The following is a 22,266-nucleotide window of genomic DNA, read 5'->3' as shown; positions in this document are numbered from 1 at the left end:
TAAGACTCTGGGGTTTTTGCTGGGAAAGATCATACTCACTGAAGGGCACAATGTTCTACACATTGCACCTACTCCTTTGAGGAAACAAAAGCAAAAATTTTAGGAAAATCTTTGGTATCTATCTTAGGACAAGCTGTTTGGACAAGAGGCATTTGTGATAGCCTCATCTCCCTGCCCCCACCTTCAATCTTCCTCTGGTGGAGTGTCTGCTTACTATTCTGGTCCCTAGTAACTTCCATATTAACTCTACTTTTGTTAATTCTTCCTCTTTTGCTCATATTTAGTCCTTGTATTTTTAATATACTTGTGAGAGTTTCTTCTTCCAAACTTTAAGTCATGAAATTCCAACCACTTGGTCAACCTGAAATCACCTGAGACTTGGTTCTGACATTCAGCACTGGATGCTGCTGCCACTGTCTACAAATCATTTGTCTTCCCTCTTCAGTCTAGGCCCTACTGCTCAGGGCCAGCTATATGCACCTTGTCAAATAATTTTGCTGCATATGATATTTCTGAGGGCAAGCCTAGTTCATTTGATTACCAGTATATATTATTCCAGGACCTGCACTCTTTTATGTAGTTATTTGCTATTTATAATTTTTTTTCCTGTTCTATTGTCTCTATTTATGTGGACTATTTCTTGCATTATTGTGTCAAGATTCTATTTTTATCACAGTTTTATATAGTACATTTATTCTAATTTTTCTTACATGTAATTTTTTTTAATTATAGCTTTTAACTTATAAAACATTTACATGAATAATTTTCTAACATTGATCTTGCAAAACCTTCTGTTCCAAATTTTCCCCTTCTTCCCTCAACCCCTCCTCTAGATGGCAGGTAGTTCAAAACATTTTAAATATGTTAAAATATATGCTAAATTTTAGGATCTATTTTTAGATTCAATCTTTTTTCTAAGGAGATGTTTTTACATTTTCTTCCCTTTTTTTATTTGTTTTAGTTTATTTGACTGATTCCTGATATTGCATAGAGTCATTAACTTCCATTTGACCCATTTTAGTTTTTTTTTTAATTGAAGCTTTTTATTTACAAAACATATGCATAGCGATTTTTTCAATATTGACCCTTGCAAAATATTTGGTTCTAAATTTTCACCTCCTTCCCCCAATTCCCTTCCCTTTTTGGCAGGTACCCCAATACATGTTAAATATATTAAAATAAATGTTGAATCCAAGATATGTATACATATTTAAACAGTTATCTTGCTAAACAAGAAAAATCAGATCAAAAAGGAAGAAAAAGAAAAACTGAGAAAGAAAACAAAATGCAAGCAAATAACAACAGAGAGAATGAGAATGCTATGTTGTGGTCCACACTCTGCTTTCACAGTTCTCTCTCGCGATGTAGATGGCTCTCTTCCATCAATGAACAAGTGGAACTGGTTTGAATCATCTCATTGTTGAAGAGAGCTACGTCCATCAGAATTGATTGTCATATAGTCTTGTTGCTATGTATAATGAACTCCTGGTTCTGCTCATTTCACATAGCATTAGTTCATGTAGATCTCTACAAGCCTCTCTGAAATCATCCTGCTGGTCATTTCTTACAGAACAATAATATTCCATAATATCCATATGCCATAATTTATTCAGCCATTCTCCAATTGATGGGCATCCACTCAGTTTTTAGTTTCTGGCCACTACAAAGAGGACTGACCCAAACATTTTTACACATGTGGATACCTTTCTCTCCTTTAAGATCTCTTTGGAATATAATCCAAGTAGAAACATGGCTGGATCAAAGGGGATGCACAGTTTGATAACTTTTTGAGCATAGTTCCAAATTGCTCTCCAGAATCGTTGGATTCATTCACAGTTCCACCAACAATGTATCAGTGTCCCAGTTTTCCCACATCTCCACCAATATTCATCATTATCTTTTCCTGTCATCTTGGTCAATCTGAGAAGTGTGTAATGACATCACAGAGTTGTCTTACCTTGCAATTCTCTGATTAATAATGACTTGGAGCATCTTTTCATATGGCTAGACATAGTTTCAATTTCTTCATCTGAAAATGGTCTGTTCATATCCTTGGACCATTTATCAATTGGAGAATGGCTTGATGTCTTATAAATTAGAATCAATTCTCTATATATTTTGAAAAGAGACCTTTATCAGAACCTTTGACTGTAAAAATGTTTTCCCAGTTTATTGTTTGCCTTCTAAACTTGTCTGCATTAATTTTGTTTGTATGAAAATTTGTCAATTTGATATAATCAAAATATTCTATTGTGTAATCAATAATGATCTCTAGTTCTTCTTTGGTCACAAATTCTTTCCTCCTCCAATTTCATTCTTTATGCCTAGATCATGAACCCATTTTGACCTTATCTTGGTGCATGGTATTAAGTGTGGGTCAATGCCCAGTTTCTGCCATACCAATTTCCAATTTTCCCAGAAGTTTTTGTCAAACAGTGAAATCTTATCACAAAAGCTGGGGTCTTTGGGTTTGTCAAATACTAGATTATTAAAGTTATTGACTATTTTGTCCTTTGAACCTAATCTATTCCACTGATCAACTAGTCTGTTTCTTAGCTAATACCAAAATAGTTTTGATGACCATTGGTTTATAATATAGTTTTAGATTTGGTACAGCTAGGGAACCTTCCTTTTCTTTTCTCTTCATTAATTCCTTTGACATTTTTGACTTTTTGTCCTTCCACATGAATTTTGTTGTTATTTTTTCTAGGTCAGTAAAATAGTTTCTAGGGAGTTTGATTGGTATAGCACTAAATAAATAGATTAATTCAGGGATTATTGTCATCTTTATTGAATTCACTAGACCTATCCAATAGCACTTTATATTTTTCCAATTGCTTAGATCTGACCGTTTTTTGTGTGGAAAGAATTTTGTAGTTCTACTCATGTAGTTCCTGACTTTCCCTTGACAGATAATTTCCCAAATACTTTATTCTATCAATAGTTACTTTAAATGGAATTTCTTTGTATCTCTTGCTGTTGGATTTTGTTAGTGATGCATAAAAATGCTGATGATTTATGAGGACTTATTTTGTATCCTGCAACTTTGCTAAAGTTGTGGCTTGCTTTTAATAGTTTTTAGTTGATTCCCTAAGTATACCATCATATCATCTGCAAAGAGTGATAATTTGATTTCCTCATTACCTACTCTAATTCCTTTAATCTCTTTTTCTTCTCTTATTGCCAAAGGTAACATTTCTAATACAATATTGAATAGTAATGGTGATAGTGGGCAATCTTATTTCACTCCTGATCTTATTAGGAATAGTTTATCCCCATTACATATGGTGCTTGCTGATGGTTTTAAATAGGTGCTACTGACTATTTTAAAGAAAAGTCCATTTACTCCTATACTCATAGGAATGGGTACTGGATTTTATCAAATGCTTTTTCTGCATCTATTGAGATGATGATATGATTTTTGTTAGTTTGATTATTGAAATAGTCAATTATGCTAATAGTTTTCCTAATATTGAAACAGCCCTGTATTCCTGGTATAAATCCTACTTGGTCATGATGTATTAACCTGGGGATGATTTTCTGTAGTCTTTTTGATAATATTTTATTTAATATTTTTGCATCAGTGTTCATTAGGAAGATTGATCTATAATTTTCTTTCTCTGTTTTTGTCCTACCTAGTTTAGGTATCAGTTCATGTCTGTGTCATAAAAGGAATTTTGTAGGAGTCCTTCATTCCCTATTTTTTCAAATAGTTTATATAGTATTGGAGTTAATTGTTCTTTAAATGTTTGGTAGAATTTACATGTAAATCCATCTGATGCTGGGAATTTTTTTTTCCTTAGGGAGTTGATTAATAGCTTCTTTTCTAAAATGGGACTATTTAATTAATTTATTTCCTCTTCTGTTATCTGGGCAATCTACATTTTTGTAGGTATTCCTCCATTTCACTTAGGTTGTCAAATTTATTGGCATAAAGTTGGGCAAAATATCTCCTAATTATTGATCTAATTTCCTCTTCATTGGTGAATAATTTGTCTTTTAATTTTGATTTTCTTCTTTTCTTTTTCTAATCAAATTAATTAAAAGTTTATCTATTTTATTTTTTTTCATAAAACCAACTCTTAGTTTTATTTATTAATTCAATAACTTTTTTTAACTTTCAATTTTGTTGATCTCCCCTTTTATTTTCAGAATTTAAAATTTGATATTTAGTTGAGTGTTTTTAATTTGTTCTTTTTCTAGGTTTTTTAATTGCATTGATTGCATCTCTTTTTTCAATTTTATGCAAGTAAGCCTCTAGAGATACAAAATTTCCTCTTATTACCACTTTGGCTGCATCCTATAAATTTTTGTATGTTGTCTCATTATTGTCATCCTCTTGAATGAAATTATTGTGTCTTTGATTTGCTATTTCACCCATTCATTCTTTAGGATGAGATTATTTAGTTTCCAATTACTTTTTGGTCTATTTTCTCCTGGCCTTTTATTGAATGTAATTTTTATTGCATCATGATCTGAAAAAAATGCATTCATTATTTTTGCCTTTCTACATTTTATTTTGAGGTCTTTATGTCCTAATATATGGTCAATTTTTGTATAAGTTTCATGAACTGCTGAGAAGAAAGTATACTCTTTTCTGTCTCCATTCAATTTTCTCCAAAGATCTATCATATCTATCTTTTCTAGTATTCTATTTAATTCTTTAATTTCTTTCTTATTTATTTTGTTGTTTCATTAACCTAGTTCTGAGATCTCCCACTATTATATTTTTGCTGTTTATTTCTTCTTGCAACTCTTTTAACTTCTCCTTTAGGAATTTAGATGCTACAATACTTGGTGCAGATATGTTTAATATTGATATTGCTTCATTATTTATGGTACCCTTTAGCAAAATATAGTTTCTTTTCTTAGCTCTTTTAATTAGATCAATTTTTGCTTTTGCTTAATCTGAGATCAGGATAGCTTCCCCTGCCTTTTTTTTTTTTACTTCACCTGAAGCATAATAGATTCTGCTCCAGCCTTGTACCTTTACTCTGTATGTATGGCTCTGCTTTAAATGTCTTTTTATAAACAACATAGTGTTCTGGCTTTTAATCTGGTCTTCTACACTTCTGCCTTATGGGAGAGTTTACCCCATTGACATTTACAGTTAAAACTACTAATTCTGTATTTTCTGTCATCTTCTGAACCCCAAATTATACTTTTCTCTTTCCTTTCCCCCTTTTCCTCCACCTCAGTATTACTTCTCTCAAACACTCCTCCCCCTTTAGAGACCCTCCCCCTTTCTTATACCTTTTCCCTACTATTTCTGTTTTCTCTTCTATTTATCCTACCCTTTTCCTTTTGCCCTTTCCCCTCCCACTTTTCTATAAGGTGAGAGAAGTTTCTCAGTGAAACCATATGTATCTAATAGTCTTTCTTTGAGCTGAATCTAATGAGAGTAAGATTCACACAATATTCATCACCCTTACTTCTTTCCCTCAATTATGTTTTCTTTGCCTCTTCCTAAGATGTAATTTCCCTCATTTTGCCTTCACTTTCCCCTATTTTTTCTGTTGCAATCCCCTTTCCACCTCTTGTTTCTATATATATATATATATATATATATATATATATATATATATATATATTATATATATATATATATATATATATATTATATATATATATATTATATATATATATATTATATATATATATATATATATATATATTATAACAGTAAGATCAGATTATACATTTATTCTCTATGTATACTGATAACAAAAATATTGATCTCAAGAGTTTTTTTTTGTTTTAGTTTTAGTTTTTTGTTTTTTTTGTATTTTTTTGCTTTTTTATGCTTCTCTTGTGTTCTATATCTAGAGGGCAATTTTTGTTTGTTTGTTTAGCTCTGGTCTTTTCATCAGGAAAAAATGGAATTCCCCAGTTTCACTGAATGTCCATCTTCTTCCCTGACAGAAAATGTTCAGTTTAGCAGGATAATTTATCCTTGCCTGCATTTCAAGTTCCCATGCCTTTCAAAATATCAGATTCCAAGTTCTTCAGTCCTTTAACATGAAAGCTGAGTGGTCCTTATTATGGCTCATTGGTATTTGAATTGTTTCTTTCTGGTTGCTTGTGACATTTTTGTTTCCCTTGATCCATTTTTTTTTAATTTAGCCATGATATTAATTGGAGTTTTCATTTTGAGGTCTCTTTCAGGAGGTGTTTGTTGAAATCTTTCAATGATCATTTTAGCTGATTCTATGCTATCTGGGTAATTCTCTTTGATGATTTCCTGAAAAATAGTGTTTAGGCTCTTTTTCTCATCATGGATTTCAAGGAGTCCAGTAATCCTTAGATTATCTCTCCAAGATCTTTTTTCCAGGCCAGTTGTTTTCCCAATTAGGGAAAAGAATTAAATATCAATAAGTATTAGGTATTTTACATTTTTTTTTCATTTTTTGGGTTTTCCTTGACTAATTCTTGTTGTCTCACTGAGTCATTCATTTCTATTTGTTCTGAATTTTAACAAATTATTTTCTTCACTTACTTTTTAATTTCTTTTTGTATTTGTCCAATTGAATTTTTAAATGAGTTGTTTTTGTTCTATGGATTTTTTTTCACAAATTCTGTTTTTTAATGAGTTATTTCCTTTTTCCATTTCATAAATTCTGTTTTTTCCCCCTGGCAATTGTTTCCTTTTTCCATTGTATCAAATCTATATTTTAATGAATTATATGAGTTAAACCTTCTTGCAAAATTTTCATTTTCTTTCCCCATTTTTCATCTAGCTTTTTTTTTTTTTATAATAAATTTTATTTTATTGAATAATAACTTCGCATTGACAGAATCCATGCCAGGATAATTTCTACACGACATTATCCCTTGCAATCACTTATGTTTCGTTTTTTCCCCTCCCTCCCTCCTCCCCCCCCCCCCAGGATGGCAAGCAGTTATGCTAAACATGTTGCAGTATATCCTAGATACAATACATATTTGCAGAACCAAACAGTTCTCTTGTTGCACAGGGAGAATTGGATTCAGAAGGTAAAAATAACTCGGGAAGAAAATCAAAAATGCAAATAGTTCACATTCATTTCCCAGTATTCCTTCTTTGGGTGTAGCTGTTTCTGTCCATCATTTCTCCAATGAAACTCAGTTAAGTCTCTTTGTCAGAGAAATCCACTTCCATCAGAATACATCCTCATACAATATCGTTGTCGAAGTGTATAATGATCTCCTGGTTCTGCTCATCTCACTTAGCATCAGTCCATGTAGGTCTCTCCAAGCCTCTCTGTATTCATCCTGCTGGTCATTCCTTACAGAGCAATAATATTCCATAACATTCATATACCACAATTTACCCAGCCATTCTCCAATTGATGGGCATCCATTCGTTTTCCAGTTTCTAGCCACTACAAACAGGGCTGCTACAAACATTTTGGCACATACAGGTCCCCTTCCCTTTTTTAGTATCTCTTTGGGGTATAAGCCCAATAGAAACACTGTTGGATCAAAGGGTATGCACAGTTTGATAACTTTTTGGGCATAATTCCAGATCGCTCTCCAGAATGGCTGGATTCGTTCACAACTCCACCAACAATGCATCAATGTCCCCGTTTTCCCGCATCCCCTCCAACATTCATCATTGTTTTTTCCTGTCATCTTAGCCAATCTGACAGGAGTGTAGTGATATCTCAGAGTTGTCTTAATTTGCATTTCTCTGATCAATAGTGATTTGGAACACTCTTTCATGTGAGTGGTAATAGTTTCAATTTCTTCATCTGAAAATTGTCTGTTCATATCCTTTGACCATTTATCAATTGGAGAATGGCTTGATTTTTTATAAATTTGAGTCAGTTCTCTATATATTTTGGAAATGAGGCCTTTATCAGAACCTTTAATTGTAAAGATGTTTTCCCAGTTAGTTACTTCCCTACTAATCTTGTTTGCATTCGTTCTGTTTGTACAAAGGCTTTTTAATTTGATATAATCAAAATTTTCTATTTTGTGATTGATAATGGTCTCTAGTTCATCTTTGGTCACAAATTTCTTTCTCCTCCACAAGTCTGAGAGATAAACTATCCTATGTTCCTCTAATTTATTTATAATCTCGTTCTTTATGCCTAGGTCATGGACCCGTTTTGATCTTATCTTGGTATGTGGTGTTAAGTGTGGGTCCTTGCCTAATTTCTGCCATACTAATTTCCAGTTATCCCAGCAGTTTTTATCAAATAATGAAATCTTATCCCAAAATTTAGAATCTTTGGGTTTGTCAAACACTAGATTGCTATAGTTGACTATTCTGTCTTGTGAACCTAACCTTTTCCACTGATCAACTAATCTATTTCTAAGCCAATACCAGATGGTTTTGGTGACTGCTGCTTTATAATATAATTTTAGATCAGGTACAGCTAGACCACCTTCATTTGATTTTTTTTTCATTAATTCCCTTGAGATTCTCGACTTTTTATTGTTCCATATGAATTTTGTTGTTATTTTTTCTAAATCATTAAAATATTTTCTTGGAAGTCTGATTGGTATAGCACTAAATAAATAGATTAGTTTAGGGAGTATTGTCATCTTTATTATATTTGCTCGGCCTATCCAAGAGCACTTAATATTTTTCCAATTATTTAAGTCTGACTTTATTTGTGTGAAAACTTTTTTGTAATTTTGCTCATATAATTCCTGACTTTCCTTTGGTAGGTAGATTCCCAAATATTTTATGCTATCAACAGTTATTTTGAATGGAATTTCTCTTTGTATCTCTTGCTCTTGGATTTTGTTGGTGGTGTATAAGAATGCTGAGGATTTATGGGGATTTATTTTGTATCCTGCTACTTTGCTAAAATTATGAATTATTTCTAATAGCTTTTTAGTAGAATCTCTGGGGTTTTCTAGGTATACCATCATATCATCTGCAAAGAGTGATAGTTTGGTTTCCTCATTGCCTACTCTAATTCCTTTAATCTCTTTCTCGACTCTTATTGCAGAGGCCAGTGTTTCTAATACAATATTGAATAATAATGGTGATAGTGGGCAACCTTGCTTCACTCCAGATCTTACCGGGAAAGGTTCCAGTTTTTCCCCATTGCATATGATGCTTACTGAAGGTTTAAAATATATGCTCCTAACTATTTTAAGGAAAAGTCCTTTTATTCCTATGCTCTCAAGTGTTTTTATTAGGAATGGCTGTTGGATTTTATCAAATGCTTTTTCTGCATCTATTGAAATGATCATATGGTTTTTGTTTGGTTGGTTGTTGATATAGTCAATTATGTTAATAGTTTTCCTAATATTGAACCAGCCCTGCATTCCTGGTATAAATCCTACTTGTTCATAGTGTATTATCCTGGGGATGATTTTCTGTAATCTTTTTGCTAATATTTTATTTAAGATTTTAGCATCAATATTCATTAGGGAGATTGGTCTATAATTTTCTTTCTCTGTTTTCAGCCTACCTGGTTTAGGTATCAGTACCATATCTGTGTCATAAAAGGAGTTTGGTAGGACTCCTTCAATCCCTACTTCTTCAAATAGTTTATTTAGCATTGGAGTTAATTGATCTTTAAATGTTTGATAGAATTCAGATGTAAATCCATCTGGTCCTGGGGTTTTTTTCTTAGGGAGTTGATTGATAGTTTGTTCTATTTCTTTTTCTGAGATAGGAGTGTTTAGGATATTTACTTCTTCCTCTGTTAGTTTAGGTAAGCTATATTTTTGGAGGTATTCTTCTATTTCATTTAAGTTGTCGAATTTATTGGCGTAAAGTTGGGCAAAGTAACTCCTAATTATTGCTCTAATTTCCTCTTCGTTAGTGGTGAGTTCTCCCTTTTCATTTTTAAGACTAACAATTTGATTTTCCTCTTTCCTTTTTTTAATCAGATTTACTAAGGGTTTGTCTATTTTGTTGGTTTTTTCATAGAACCAACTCTTAGTTTTATTAATCAATTCAATAGTTTTTTTACTTTCAATTTTATTGATCTCTCCTTTTATTTTTTGAATTTCAAGTTTAGTGTTTGATTGGGGGTTTTTAATTTGTTCCTTTTCTAGCATTTTTAGTTGCAAGCCCAATTCATTGACCTTCTCTTTCTCTATTTTATACAAATAGGCCTCTAGAGATATGAGATTTCCCCTTATTACCGCTTTGGCTGCATCCCATACATTTTGGTATGATGTCTCATTATTATCATTTTCTTGGATGAAGTTATTAATTATGTCTATAATTTGCTGTTTCACCCAATCATTCTTTAGTATGAGATTATTTAGTTTCCAATTATTTTTTGGTCTACTTTCCTGTGGCTTTTTATTGAATGTAATTTTCAATGCATCATGGTCTGAAAAGGATGCATTCACTATTTCTGCCTTACTGCATTTGAGTTTGAGGTTTTTATGTCCTAATATATGATCAATTTTTGTATAAGTTCCATGAACTGCTGAAAAGAAGGTGTACTCCTTTCTGTCCCCATTACATTTTCTCCAGAGATCTATCATATCTAATTTTTCTAGTATTCTATTTATCTCTTTGACTTCTTTCTTATTTATTTTGTGGTTTGATTTATCTAATTCTGAGAGTGCAAGGTTGAGATCTCCCACTATTATAGTTTTACTGTCTATTTCTTCTTGCAGCTCTCTTAATTTCTCTTTTAGGAATTTAGATGCTACACTACTTGGTGCATATATATTTAATATAGATACTTCTTCATTATTCATTCTACCCTTTAGCAAGATATAGTGCCCTTCCTTATCTCTTTTGATTAGATCAATTTTTGCTTTAGCTTGATCTGAGATCAGGATGGCTACCCCTGCTTTTTTGGCTTCACCTGAAGCATAGTAGATTTTGCTCCAACCTTTTACCTTTAACCTGCATGTATCACCCCGCTTCAGGTGTGTTTCCTGTATACAACATATTGTAGGATTCTGGCTTTTAATCCATTCTGCTAACCGCTTCCTCTTTATAGAGGAGTTTACCCCGTTCACATTTATGGTTAAAATGACCAATTCTGTATTACTTGCCATCTTGTTAACCCCGGTTTATGCTTTTCTCCCTTCTTACTCCCTTACCCCCTCCCTTACCCCCCTTCCCAGTATTAAGCTTGTGAGCTCCCCTTGCTTCTCACAGCCCTCCCTTTTTCAGTATCCCTCCTCCCCCTTAGAGTTCCCCCCCCCCCAACTTACCCCTTTCGCTCCCAGTTACCGTATTCCCTTCCACTTAGCTTATTCCTTCCTTTTTCACTTTTCCCTTCTCACTTTTCAATGAGGTGGGAGAAGTTTCACCATAGATTGAATATGTCTAAAATTCTTCTCTTAATGCCAATTCTGAAAGCAGTAAAATACTCACTATTTTCATTCCTCTCCATTCTTTCTCTCAGATATACTAGGTTTTCTTTGCCTCTTCATGAAATGTAGTACCCCCACTTTCCTTTTTTCTAGTACAATGTCCTTTCCACAACTAGTTTCTAGAACAAGGTATACATGTATTCTTTATACATCTTTACAGCCGAAATATAGTTCCCAAGATTAATCTTTACCTTTTTAGATTTCTCTTGAGTTCTGTGCTTGTAGATCAAATTTTTTGTTAAGTTCTGGCTTTTTCATCAGAAATAGATGAAATTCGCTTATTTCGTTGAATGTCCATCTTCTTCCCTGGAAAAAGATGCTCAATCTCGCTGGGTAAGTTATTTTTGGTTGCATACCAAGTTCCTTAGCCTTTCGGAATATCATATTCCAGGCCCTTCGATCCTTTAATGTGGATGCTGCCAGATCCTGGGTGATCCTTATTGTGGCTCCTTGATACTTGAATTGGGTTTTTCTAGCCGCTTGCAGTATTTTTTCCTTTGCCTGAGGGTTCTGGCATTTGGCCACTATATTCCTTGGTGTTTTGATTTTAGGATCCCTTTCAGTAGGGGATCGATGAATTCTTTCAATGTCTATTTTACCTTCTGTTTCTATGACTTCTGGGCAGTTCTCTTTGATAATTTCCTGGAAGATAGTGTTCAGGCTTTTTTTTTCATCATACTTTTCTGGAAGTCCGATGATTCTCAGGTTGTCTCTCCTGGATCTGTTTTCCAGGTCTGTTGTCTTCCCCAGAAGGTATTTCACATCCTTTTCCATTGTTTGATTTTTTTGGATTTGCTTGACTGATTCTTCTTGTCTCCTCGAGTCATTCAATTCCAATTGTTCGACCCTGATTTTCAGTGAGGTATTTTCTTCACTCACTTTTTTAAGATCTTTTTCTAATTGTCCAATTGAGTTCTTTTGTTCTGTGGAATTTTTTTCCATTTCGCCAATTTTGTTTTTTAGAGAGCTGTTTTCTGTTTCCAGTTCACTAATCCTATTTTTCAAGGATTTGGTTTCTTTATCCACTCTCTCTTTAACTGACTTCTCCAGGCTCTTTTGCCAAGCCTCCCTCTCCTTTTGCAGAGCCTCCCTCTCCTTTTCCCATTTTTCTTCTAGCTCCCTTGTGAGAGCCTTTTTAATTTCCTCCATGAGATTCATCTGTGCTGAGGGACATAAGGTCTCCTCCTTCTGGGATTCACCTGGGGACTGTTTGTTTTTAGTCTCCTCAGTGTTTGGAGTCTGCTCTTTATCTGTATAAAAGCTGTCCAGGGTTAAATTCTTTTTCAGTTTCTTGCTCATTCTGTCTATTTATCAAAGACAAACTATCAAAGAAACAGAAGGAAAAAAACCCCTTGAATGGAGGCTGCTTTCTTTGGGGGAGGGGCAGGGTATTCGTGAGGCACAGGTCCTACTGTGCTATGGCGCCTGCGCACTGAGATCCGAGCGCTCTGAGATCCGAGCGGGCTAAGACACTGTGGGGGAGGGGTGGCCAGGTCGTTTGGGATTGTATTCTTCACCCCCGGTGTTTTTAGCTTCTCTGCTGGGCTGCTGACTTGCTCCTATAGCAAAGCTCTCACCGCAGAGACGGCTGCGATCCCGTCCTACCCCCTCTCCGCTCCACCCGGTTCTGAGCTGCTATCTGTGCTCTGGTTGCAGCTGCTGCCCGCAGACTGCTTCCAAATACCGTCCCCGCCCTCGCGCAAAAACAGACCTTTCTTGACGAGTCTCAAGGATGGTTTCTCTTGGTAAGTAATTGTATGGTTTTTTTTCAGTCGAGCATTAATTCAGAGGCATGAAATGAAATGAATAGTGAGAGAAAAACACGGAGATTACACAGAAGTGTATTTCCTCTCCGCCATCTTGGCCGGAAGTCTTCATCTAGCTTTTTAAGAGACTTTTTTTTACTTTCTTCTAGGAGAACCTTGTGTGATGGGGACCAAGCACCTTTGGGGGCTTCATCTGTAGGCTTTCTGCCTTTAGTCTCCTCAGGGTTTGAAGTCTGTTCTCTTTTACCATAAATGTTGTCTATGGTCAGAGTTTTCTTTACTTTTTTACTCATTAAAAACAACACATCTTCTTTTAGGGCAAGGGAATTTTTCTAAGCTTCCTATATACAGAGTGGCTTCCTCTATAACCAACTGTGGCTGCTCTGGGTCAGTGCTGACTCACTCCTGGTGCTGGGTGGGCAAGGCCAGGTCCCACGAGACTCCAGCTTTTCAGGGTTCACTATTTACCTTTTGTGTTTGTGTTGGATGTTTTCTAACTTCTCTGTTGATTGACTGGCTTGCAACTAGAGCAAAGTAGCCAATACTGCTGTAGATTCCTCCCCATAGATTCTCTGCCACATGGAGTCTGCCCTGTTACACTGATTTTACCCAGAAGAGTCCATGCTGCCATGGTGGTGGTGTCTGTGCTGTCTGTGCTGTTGTCTGTGCTCAGCCGGCTTGTGTTTGGCTGCCTCCTTCCCATTTCCAATTTTCTAGTGATCTTAAAAATAATCTTCTGCTGGTAATCTGTTACACTCCCAATATTTGTGGATTCTGCTGGTCCTGAGCTAATTCAGAGGCTGGATTTGCTAATTAATCTGAGGGTTGCAGAAGGTCAGAAAGAAATGTGTGTCCTCTCTACCATCTTGGCTCCACTCCAGAATTTTCCATTTATTCTTATAGTTTCTCTTTTTGATCTTTGTTGTTTTTCTTGTTTCACATTCCATTCTGTTTTTTTTTTATTCTATGTGTTTTATTTTATTGTTTCTTGTTCTGTTTTAGCTTCACTAGCTTCCCCTTGCCTAATTCTAATTTTTAAAGAATTGTTTTTTTTTCCCTTAAGACTATATCTCCTTTTCTAATTAGTTAACTTCTTTTTTCATAATCTTGGGTGTTTTGAATTTTTTTAAATTTCTTTTTTAAATTTTCCCTTAATGTCTCATTTGATTTTTAAATTCTTTTTTGAATTCTTCTATTAATTCTCTCTGGACAGGGAGTCATTTAATATTACTCCTTGGGATAGAAGAAACTCTTTTTACTTCAGTGTCCTCCTTTGAAGATGAACCCAGGTCTTCCCTGTTCCCATAATGAGTTTCTATGGTTGGGTTCTTTCTTCTTTGTTGGGCCGTGTTTTTTTTTTTTTTCTTTACTGAGAAGTATTAGGGGAAGTATAAAGTCAGGGGATGCTGCCTCTAGCTTCATTTCAGCTCTTCCCTCCTATCTGGACACCCCTCCCCCTGCCAAATCCAAGAGCTCCCTCTGCTTCAAATGCCCACAGCCAGCAACTGCCCTGTGCAGAGGCAGTGGCCTCTGCATTCAGAATGTTCTGGCTCCTCACTTAGGGTCACTTCTCTGCAGCACTGCTGCACCTGATATTACTAATCAACCTATCTTCTTGGATTCAGACTCCCAACTCCTCAAACTGGAGGAGGTGAAAGTTCCTGTGGGTCCTACTGAGGCCCCAGCCACACCCAGCTAGCCCAAGGGCTCCCCACTAGGTGATTCTGCAGAGTTAGCCTAAAGGTGTTTGCAGTCCACAAGGATTAATCCCTGGGCAGAGGTGTTTCTTCTGATCTTCTCTGGTTTTATCCAGGGGACCCAGTTCTGCCCTGAGTCTTCTTTGTTTTTCACTACTCTATGTTTGCCCTCACATACAAATTTATTCTGTTTCTGGGAAAAATCTAAGGAGATTGGAATTTACAACCCCACTCATCATCTTTCCAGAATCCTTCCTTCAATTTATAAAATTTAAAAAAAAAAAAAAAAAAAAAACGTTTTGGGTTCCATATTCTATCCCACTCTCCCTGAGATGACAAGCAATCAGATAGAGGATATGCATGTACAATCATGTAATGCATTTCCACATTAATCACTTTGTATAAGAAGATTCAAATAAAAGAAAAAGAATGAAAGAAAATAAAGAATAGCAACTTTAGTATATATTCAAATAATACCTGTCCTGTCCACTGGGACTTAGTTATCCGGGGGGTCGAGGAGAACCCAGCCTGATAGAGAAATGGGCGAGAAAGAGGAGGGAGACCAAGCAGATTCTTGTCAAGGTCTCAGTTTATTGTCCTCAGGATACAACTTATATAGAAAAGAAAAGTAGGGTTGGGTCTGGGAAAGATACATGGGCTATTAGGGTTGGGTCTGGGAAAGATACATGGGTTAGGGTTAGTGGTCACTAACCCTAACCAGGAACATAGTGTGATGACAACTCAAGATTAATTCTCAAGATCATTTTGCCTGGTTGCAGTACTCAAAATTGTTTGACCAAGGGTTGGTTCCCTTACAAAAAAGGGGGGAGAAAGCACCTGGGCTGATTGTTTGCCCAAGGGTGCAGTTCCCTTGCAAAGGGCGGGAGGAAAGCACCTGGGCTGGGGCTGTTAGCTCCCAACAAATACCAGTTCTTTCTCTGGGGACAGATTGCATGTTTCATGATAAATTCTTTGAGATTGTCTTGGATCATAGCCTTACTAAGAATTGTTAAGTCAGTCTTCATATCATAATATTGCTGTTACAAAATGGTTCTTTTCACTTTACATTGCATGAGTTCATGTAAGTATTTCCAGGTTTTGTCTGAAATCATCCTTCTTGTAATTTCTTATAGCACAATAATATTCCATCACAATCATATATCCCAGCTTGTTTAGTTATTCTCAAACTGACAGGCATCCCCTTGATTTCCAATTCTTAGCCACCATGAAAAAAGCTGTTACAAACTTTTTTTTGTAAATAATTTGGCTCCTTTAATTTTTAAAAAAATGTCTTTGGGTATATATTTAATAGTAGTGTTGCTGGATCAAAAAAATTGCACAGCTCTTTGGGCTTGGTAAGGAACTTATATTCTAATCAGGGGAGAAGCAACTGCCTTATGAAATGAGTAATTGGATTAGACCAACTGGGACTCCTTCCATTTTAGACATGTGAGCCACACTGACCTAGTTTAATTGATAAACAAAGAGTACACATTTCAAGGAAGTATCTTCCTCCAAGGAGTTGCCATGGACTGTTTTGAAGAATTCTGGTAGGTACTAGAAAACTTTATGTTGTTCAGTTATGATTATTTCTTTGTGACCCCATTTTGTATTTTCTTGGTAAACATACTTTGATATTTTCTTCTCCAACTCAGAGAGGAAACTGAGCCAAACAAGGGTAAGTAACTTGCTCATCATCAAACACTTAATATGTGGTCTGGAATATTTGAATTTAGATGCCTTTTAGAAGAGTTAGCTTCTATAATTATTCTGACACTGATTAGCTGTATTATATTAAACAAGAAATGTGGATTCTTAAAAGTTTGGGGAAAAAGATAATCTCTAAGGCATCTTCTAGTTCTAGTATTCTAGACCTAAAGGATCTTCTAAATCTTTTCACTTCTATGATCATGAAATCAAGATGATAGCAGCTGTTTTCTACTAAGGAAAACAGTCTTAGAATATCTCTCATCTTATTTTTAAAATGCTAACTTCCTTTTCTGCTCAATGTGTCTAACTTTGTGAAATATTCATTCTAATCACCATTACTCCTGCTAGTTAAACAAAAGGCTAGCAGGAATACCAAAATATAAACAGAATAACAGACATTTTAATGTAGTTACCTTGTTAATTTCCAGAAAGCACCATAAATGTCATCATAAAACATACTGCTACATTGAGAAAACATGCAGCTATCTGTTAGGACATTTACTTCCTAGGACAGATACCAAGGAATGATTAGAAGCTCCTTACCAGCTGTCAGAAAAGTAACGTATCATTTTGTTAATTACATTATATTTAAAATACAGTGAGAGGCAAGGTGACATAGTAAATGACATACTGAAATTGTAATAAGAAAAAATTGTATTCAAATTTTACTTCTGACACTTAGAAAGCTATGTGCTATAGGCAAATCTCTTAACCTAGCTGCCCTAGGTTGGGAAGTGCACAGATTTCTGGGCTGGAATCATGAACGCATGATTTCAAATCTGATCTCAGACACTGTGTGAATTCAGACAAGAATTTCACCTCTCTTTGCCTTGATTTCTTTAGCTATAAAATGGGGATAATAATAGCATTTACCTCCCAAGGTTGTTATGAGGATCTAAAGAAAAAAATTGTAAATATTACAATTTTAAATATTGCCTATCTCCATGTGGGAAATTGTTATACATTATTACATTACAATCCTCCATAATTTATAGTTTTAGCTGCCTCAGGATTAGAAATTAATATTAATAACAACCAACATGTCCACTGTTTGCCAGAAATAGTGCTAAGTAGTTTACAATTTTTTTTTTATTAGATCCTCATAACAACCTTGGATGAAATACTTAATTCCCTACCCTTATCTTTTACAGGAAAAAGTTGCCACCATTGGCAGAGAACTCAAGCTGAATGGGAAAGAGCCAATGGAATCTCTTTTTTAGGTGAGGTTAGGTATTAAAAATAATTCATGTAACTCTATTTTAGTCAGAGCCCACTGGGGTCAATTTTTATTATTTTTTAAATTAATTTAAGTAAATGAGGCCTCCTCCCAGCTCTCTTGGGATTTCTCACCCTCAAAATCGCTGTCAACTTCCATGGTAAATGCCCACTTTGGAAGAAACCTGTGATTTCATTGTTATCAGGAGTTCCCTGTGAGAAAATTTTCTCTAGCAATACAGATGGATGCCAAACTCTTAGAAAATTATCTGGGCCACTGCAAAATTAAGCAAATTATCTAGGGGCATACAGACTGTATGGGTTAGAGGTGAAATTTGAACCTGACTTCCTCATTTTAATGCCTGATCTATTCACCATGCCTAGCTACTGTAAAGTAAACTGCTAATAAGAGGAAATATCTTCATATTCTGCTTGCAATCTTGTCCTTTTCAGAAGCCAAACTTTAAATTGCTTCAGTGCTTTAGGATTATGATTGATAAAGAATTCAAGTTTCCTCTTCTCTATTATGACATAAAGGATCTTAATTCTTATTAAATTGTAAATTGTTATTAAAAAAAACTATGGAATGATTTTTAAGCTTCTGATATCAGGTGGAATTTATCTTATTTATCAAGTTTGAAAAATTACTGATTGAGGCATTTGAAAAAATACTAGGAAATGAGCCATTTAACTAGGTATGAAATAATGAACTGAAAGGAGAACTGAATTCTGCCTTCATGCAAAATTATACATAACAGCAAATCTGTCTATTTGGAAAAATGGAAACTTTCTTGATAATCTCTTTTAGTTTTGAACATTTTTATACCATCTGTCCAAAATTTCATCTTTATATTTAACCTCATAGCACATGTTAACTCCATGCTGCATATTAACTTATTTTCTCATGTTTTACTCTGAGTTCAAATGAAAAACAGCTGGTCATCACCTACCACATAATAGTCCCTAATAATAAGGAAGTCATTTCATGTGTTTTTTTTTTTTTTCCTTAGGTTAAATTTCCATTATCACTGGAATAAAGCTTCTTAAACTGTGGATCATGGCCCCATATGGAGTCAGGTAAATGAATGTGAGAGTTGTAGAATTGTGATTTTTTTTATCAGTAAATGTTTAATTTGTATACCTTTTTTATATACTTAGAGTCCCATAAAAATTTCTCTGGCAAAAAGGGATCACAAATGGCAAAAGTCTGAGAAGACCTTGACAAGAAGACTTACTTTATAACCACTTTGGTATAATGAGACACCCTAATGTAATGGGGAGAGCATTGCTCTAGTCTTTACCACTTAATTGTTGATTAGCCAGTCATATAATTTATGTTTCCTCACCTAGAAGATGAGCATATTAAAAGCTGTTCCATCTCCCTCACAGATGAATCAAATAGAATAGCAGATGAGAAAGTACTTTGAAAATCATATCATACTCTATGAATATAAGGTGATTTTTTTCTTCTTTCTTTAGAATCTTATCCAGATTTTGATTACCTCACTTTGTCTAGCACTGGATGTAGTAGTTTAGAAAATGTGACCAGTAAATGAAAAATTATAATCCCCCGGGGTTCAAAATTCTATGCTTTTATTAAGGTATCTATTGTCATTCAAACTAGCTGTTCCCCAACTCTTAATTTCTGCTGATTCAGCCTAACACTTACTTATAAGAACCCACTATGTGCAGGAACTGTGATGAATAAGGAATAATACTATATCAACTATTAAGTAATAAGCTGAGTCCTACAAAGCACAGGCATAACAAGAATTGGGGCAATGGGGCTTTATTCTTCCTCCCAAAATATAGAGGCTGACAGTTCTTGCAATATAAAAATGACTAAGTTTTATGCTTAGATAGCAAGAATAATAGTTTAATTAGAAATCTGACAGATGGCCCACTTCCTCCTCACAGTGGCCTTGCCCTAAGCAAACTCTCCTTGAGCCTGGCTTGCTCCTTCCCTCCTGAAGTTTCCACATAAGTAGCCTCATGGCTTCCTCAGATCTCTTCTACTACTTTACCTCACCACACCCAATTAATTAAGAGTGAATTTTGCACCATCTTTCCTAAGCATTTCGTGTTTTTTGCCTTAGGTACAAAAATTGCTAGGTTTTGGTATGATTTTATAGGCCTCAAAAAAAAAAAAAATCAAAAAGCTGCTCTCAAACCACATTGTTCCCATTCCTTAGTTGTTGCCTCAAATTCTACCATTAAAGCTTTATTCTTTTTAGACCAGGAGTTCTTTATCTAAGATCTATAGAATTCCAAGAAGTTAATGAACAGATTTCAGAGAAAAAAAATATTTGTTGATTGATTTCAACTAAAAATGATTCTTATAGATGTACTAGAAAGACCTGTCTAGGCTTGAATATCTTAAATTGCCCTATCCTTTAATCCAGTGATATTGGCCCTTTTGCTATTCTTCAAATAAGACATTTTGGCATTCTTACTATCTCTCATTTCTGGAATTTTCTTTGACTTCCTTGGCCTTCTTCAAGTCCCAGGTAAAATCCCATCTTCTGTTGGAAACGTTTTACTGATTGACCTTTATTTTAGTGCCTTCTCTCTGTTGATTATTTCCAATTTATCCTATCTAATTTATCTTAACTTTGTGCCTAGTTGTTAAACAGTCTACCTTTCTTTGTATCTGAAGTGCTTAGAACAGTTCTTGGCACATGGTAGGCATCTGTTATATGTTTGACTGCTTAGATATGTATTTATGAAATTTGATTGCACTTTTCCCAAGATAAAATTTTACATTTGGATCATTTGTTTCTTCTCTCCAGAGTATTACTTATACATAATAGTAATGATTTTTATTATCAAAAGACTGGATTTCATTGATTTCAATTATTTTGGATATAAAATGTTTATGGTCAGAGCTTACTACTTCTATAGTGAGTATGCCCTTAAGGAAAGAGGAATGGTTTCCTTAGGAAGCTTCAGACTAGCAATGAATAGTGGGACCCATGAGTATTCATATTATCACTGGCTAATTCTATTTCAGTCCTACTCTGCCTGGCTCTCTGGTCTCTAGTCTCCTTGACTTCAAATACATAAGAAATATTTCCAAAAGAATACAAACACAGACACACACAGACACACACACACACAGACACACACACACAGACACACACACTCACACACACACACACACTCACACACACACACACACATACAGTGTGGGGAGAGAGAGAAGGAAGGAAGGAAGGAAGGAAGGAAGGAAGGAAGGAAGGAAGGAAGGAAGGAAGGAAGGAAGGAAGGAAGGAAGAGATGAAAGGAGAGAAAGGAAGAGAGGGAGAGAAGGAGAGAGGGAGGGAGAGAGAGAGAGCATAATCTGCAGAACCCATATCTAGCCATAAATTGCCTTAGGAAAGCAAAGAAATCAGTCTTAAAAAGAACTATATCCCCTAGCATAATGATGATAGTGAAATGACAAAGTTCTTGTTTCTTTTGGGGGAGAATGAAGTTTATTAGTTTAGGTGGTACTAGCAGCTTATCACTTCCTTAAATACCCAGCAGTTGATTAGACCCCTAAAGTTAAGCTAGGAAGAGATTCACCTGTTCTCAAGATCAGCCTTTCCATGCCCATTACCTCCTTACCTTTGTCATACCAGATCTACTGCTGCTATGAATATTTGTACATCATCACAAATAGCTACATGACCACTCCAGGGCTACTTCCTTGTTTTATAGAACCTATAAAGTCAGGAAGGAACAGACCCTGAAGGTATGTTTTTATTGTCTCTTTTTGTATTCTTCCTTCGATATTCTAAGTAGTTGGTACAACTTCATCTCTTCTTGGCATTTGAGAATAAGCTTTTTGGTTGTAATAATTTTTAAAGTATTCTCTTGCATCTCCTCTAACATAAAAAAGCTACATTTGTAAACAGGTAGAGTATTTGGGACTCCAGAAGTTCTCATTGGACAGAAAATCTCACTAATTTTTTTTTTTTCCTGAAGGATACATGGATATGATAGGAGCTTATTGGAGGAGAAATTGTAAGTCAAATTCTACTTTTTAAAAAAATTAATTCATTTAAAAATGCATTTTGGTAATTTTCTTTATGGTACATTTTCTTTTAGGAGTAACTAAATGGCACAATGGATAGAATGCCAGGCCTGAAGTCAGGAAAACTCTTTCCTGAGTTCAAATCTAGCTCTAAGATACTGATTTTGGAAAGTAACTTAACCCTGTTTGCCTCAGTTTCCTTATCTATAAAGTAATCTTGAGAAGGAAATAAAAATTTATTCAGTACCTTTGACATTTCAAGCAAAACCCAGAAAGTCGACTTCCGGTTAAGATGGCGGAGAGGAGGCTCACAGCTGCATAAGCTCCACGCTTTCTCTCACTATCCATTTCATTACAAGCCTCTGAATCAATGCTTGACTGAAAAAAACCCACAAATAGTTACCAAGAGAAGCCATCCTTGAGATCCGCCAAGAAAGGTCTGTCTTTACTGGAGGGCTGGGGCGGTTTTAGATCGGGCGCAGGCGGCGGGCAGCGGCAGTGAGGGCACAGGAGCAGACTGGAGAGGGGGTGGAGAGTGATCGTAGCCGTCTCTGCGGGGAGAGCTTCGCTACAG

General features: G+C 35.2%; 1 long non-coding RNA gene across 1 annotated transcript; it reads left to right on the top strand.

The window, feature by feature from the left end:
• The first annotated feature begins 17,612 nt into the window (after positions 1–17,612).
• On the top strand, positions 17,613–21,683 carry LOC127558008 (uncharacterized). The gene is made up of 3 exons (XR_007952696.1): positions 17,613–17,682; positions 18,688–18,754; positions 21,644–21,683. It is a non-coding gene; the product is annotated as an uncharacterized LOC127558008 (long non-coding RNA).
• Positions 21,684–22,266: the final 583 nt, after the last annotated feature.

This window comes from Antechinus flavipes, chromosome 3 (genome assembly GCF_016432865.1).
Source record: "Antechinus flavipes isolate AdamAnt ecotype Samford, QLD, Australia chromosome 3, AdamAnt_v2, whole genome shotgun sequence".
Taxonomy (NCBI): domain Eukaryota; kingdom Metazoa; phylum Chordata; class Mammalia; order Dasyuromorphia; family Dasyuridae; genus Antechinus; species Antechinus flavipes.
The sequence above is the reverse complement of the archived record's forward strand: the minus strand, read 5'-3'. Positions and strand labels throughout refer to the sequence as shown.